Below are 4,213 nucleotides of genomic sequence, written 5' to 3'. Positions count from 1 at the left end.
AGTTTTTATTCCAGCTAACATGTCAGCATTTTTTTTTGTTATGCGGTTTCAGGAAATCTCACTGTCCACCTTTAAAGGAGCTTCCTACTAATTTGCACCCTTTGAATCACAATCAGTTGTATCCTTGAACATCTGATTGTTGTTCAAGGATTCTTAAGAGTCCAAATGCTGTTGCACTGCTGCCTGTTCTTTAATGGAGAACTGCTGCTCTGCTCTGACATTTTGTTGCTTTTGCAGATTAACAAACCCTAAAAGCCTTGGTATTGTGTTGATTCCTACCAGCCATAATGTAACAACACTATAAAAAGATTTTTCTTTTCTTTTTTTTTTTGTTTGTTTGTTCGCAGGTTTGGTTCACCAGGTCATCAGTGCTGGCAAGTTAACCTGCACTGTCAGCCATAATGGTGACAAGACAACTTACACCATCTCTCCAGACCCTGGTACGCCTAACATGGATATGTCTAACTGGGATTTTTCTTGGATTAACGGAACTGTAAGTTATGACTAGTAAAATTTCAACATTTGAACTTCCTGCTCAAATTACCTGTTCTCCCTCTGCTGTTATTACTGTTGTTTACTAAAAAATCAATGAAAAAAATTTCATTGATTAACTAACATGTTCAATATTATCATTTGATAATATTGTGTATATATATAGAATATATAAACATGTATATATATTTTTTTATACTTTTTGATTTTAGAACTTCACAATTGCTGACAACTCGGGACAAATTCCTCCAGTGTTGAGTGGCAGCATCTACGCTCTACATACCTCAAAATGTCTCGAGGGCATTGTTAGCACTGTTTCAAAGGTAAGCTTTACTCAAATTGGAAGACAATGCAGCATGCTTTTCGTTCAAGAACTTTAGTTTACATTCAGATAATGTCTAAATTAAAAGTGTGTGCTGATAATATTTATCTCTGTTATGTGTTTCCCTCAGAATACTGGAGCAAAAGATGAATTCAGAACCATCTGCAAGGGTATCCCTCACTCTGTTAATACTTTCCCCCATTTATCAAAAATAAAATGATTTTTATTCATTCAGTAATTTTAATGAAGTGGATCCTTTGTTTTTACAGTAACCTGTTCTGACAAAGACTTCAACCATGGAAAAGAAGGTACTAATCCATGTATATTGATCAATGAATAGAAAATATATATTTTTAATTTAGCTAGACCTGTAAAACTTACCAAGCCAAGAAAAAAGATCAACAGTTTAGTTGTGAGTTTGTTATTTGGTGGCTGAAAATGTATCACACCGTATTACTTAATTTTTACTCATGTTAGGGGTAAGGTTTGATTAATCTGTCAGAACTAATGTATTTTTTTTTTTTTATAAAGAATGTAATTTTTTTATGCTGCAGAGTAAGAATATTATCAGAAAATAGCATTTCTTCAAGCACTGTATCAGGCTAAAAAGAAATGTTTTCTTTTTTTATGGTGGTTAACCCTATAATGCTGTTTGTTAATAGGTGGACATTCAAAGATTTGGATTGCAGTTGGAGTCACAGTCATAGTTATACTTGTGCTGGCAGGTCTTGCTTTTCTGTGCTACAAAATGTGCAGGTATGTCTTTTTTTATGTTGACTCAAAAAACTATTTGTTTTTTTACCTCATCTGAAGACTCTGAACAAAGCTCTATTTCCATTGTTTAGGAAAAGCAAGGGCAGCCAGTGTGGAGGACGTTACCTAACGGTGAAAATGAAACCTGATCCAACACCTGGTGTCTAGATAAGAAGCGGAGACGGAGAAAAGCCATTTAAAGGAATTTCCATCCATATATTGTATCAGTCTTATTTCCTGTAACAGCTTGATTGTGTTTGGGACTGTTGAGGGGGATGGTTACATAATTTATTACTTTCAACATATTTGAGGCTCTGATCTGTTCAGCAAAATTTTATTCTGTGGTTTTATGTGGTCTATATTTGAGAAAGAACTTGTCTGACTTCTTTATTGAGGCTGTGGAAGCCTCTTTGCTGCACCAGAGCGTGCACTCTGAGAGCCATTAGCAAAACATTTCAACCTAGACCTCATTAAACCCATTCTACCCCCGCAACTGTCTCACACACACACATGCTCAGGAGTAAGACATATCGCTGTGGAAGCTAGAATAATACTATCTATATACCTTGATCTGGTCATAATGTTATGCCTGATCAGCATATATTATAAAGTCAATACTGATATTGATCTATTAATATGATACTGATATAACTATAATAAAATATCAGCATTAATGTGAAGTATATAGTATAAATTATTATAAATACAAGTGTATTGTATAACCTTAAACTTCACAGTAGCATTTCTGTTTTTAAATCTATGCAGTTTTATTCTATTGTGATTACTTGCTTGGTTTGCTCTTTGTGCCTTATATAATCCTGCACAAATCATGCAGTAGCATTTGCAGTTTTAAATCTATGTAATTTTATTCTATTGTGATCACTTGCTCGGATTGCTCTTTGTGCCTCACATAATCATGCTTGCTTGTTTCTCTATCTATGTGTAACTTCCTTTAAAAAAGACAATAAATATCAGCTTGAAACAAAAAAGGTGTCTTGATGTAAGGGCTGTGGATGTTTGGGCGGGGTTTAAATGTCGGATGATTGTATTCAGCCAGTGAGGATGAAGGAGCAGGGTGACGAGAGAGTGCTGAAACTAAAAGGAAATAGTTGTTTTTTTTGCTTTAATACATCACATCACCTCGTAACATGACACCCAGAGTGCAACTATTTGTGTGGTTGTACTTGTTTGGCATATAGGAATGCATAACCAGTACCTAAATAAACCAACTGCTCCAATTCAGAATCACAAATTATAATAGTGGATGCTGACTAGGTTTCTAGTATAGATTGATTCTACTGTAAAATGCTGTTGACACTTGAGTTTGCTGATGCTATTAAAAAGCTATGTGTGGTGTGATCAGTTTGAACCAATCAGAAACCTGGAGCAGAAAACCATCTAGGATGATGGAAAGGCTTTTCACTTGTTCTTAAGCAGAGAATGGAAAATACCCAAACACAGGAGTTACTATAGGTCATTATGACGGGGAACAAAGTGAAGTCCCTCCTGTGAAAACTTTGTTTACCAACTGTTCCCATAGCAACATATACAGTATTCACTGGAAGATGGTTATGATTCTGGGAATTGAGCTCAGTTACCGTAAGAGGTGCAGGAATCATGTGATTTCTTTTCTTCTTTTTTTTTTTTTTACAGTCTGGGTGTTTGTGGGGGTAGGTTTCAGAGTTGGTGTGCATGCTGAATGTAGACTAGTGAAAAGTAACAATAGGGACATGAAATTTATAGTAGTTTGGCCACTCAATGTTTAATTTGAATTGATCATGGAGGGAGGGTCTTGTTATGAACACATATTTTATTATGTAGAAAGAAGATGTAAAACTGTGTATTGTAGGTGTCTTCTATCTCAGACAGGGTAAAAATTGCACAACAGCAGAACCACGCCAAAATGTGATAATGTTTACATAACGTCTGCAGTAGTTAGAGATCAGATAGGAGGGCATTTACAGGAAATAGTAGTGTTTATCATAAGCTTTGATTAGATTTTGCTTTCACTCAGCTTTGCAGTTTGTATTGAATCTTTTTCCTGATAGCTTTAATAAAGCTTTCAGGAAAGCCTTAATGAAAGTTCATCTCTGACTTTTGATGTCTCACTTGGAGATCTCTGACTGTAAGATGGGCTGTAATCTAACTGCCATGCAAGAATTGACCCAAAACTAAATGTTATGTTGGTGATCAGTGGAACTTAACAATACTTTGTTAGTGATCAACAAAGTGTTGGGCAAAAGCTGTGAACAATTATGCAAATGTGATTTTTTTAAAAATACATTTGCAAAACACTGAGAATTTGTCCAGTTACACCAGTTCTGTCAGGAATTGGCATGAATTACAGCAAACTATTAGGAGAAGCTTGTGGATACGTAAAACATTTCAAACTAATCATACAGTTTAAAGGCCGCTACCAAATAGCCTACTGTGTAAATGTGTGTATACTTCTGATTTCTTTTTTTATATTCTGTCTGTCTTAGTGGCATTGGCAAGAGTTTTTTTTTATGATTTAACTTTAAACAGCAAAAAATAATTATAATGAGAAGCATAACGATAATAAATGTAGACTGTATAAATAACAAGAAAAAGAAAAAAAAAAAACACAACAAAACAAAACAAAATGGTGTAACCTGTAACCTTTAA

The sequence above is a fragment of the Xiphophorus couchianus genome, chromosome 19, assembly GCF_001444195.1.
Source record: "Xiphophorus couchianus chromosome 19, X_couchianus-1.0, whole genome shotgun sequence".
Classification (NCBI taxonomy): Eukaryota; Metazoa; Chordata; class Actinopteri; order Cyprinodontiformes; family Poeciliidae; genus Xiphophorus; species Xiphophorus couchianus.
The sequence above is the reverse complement of the archived record's forward strand: the minus strand, read 5'-3'. Positions refer to the sequence as shown.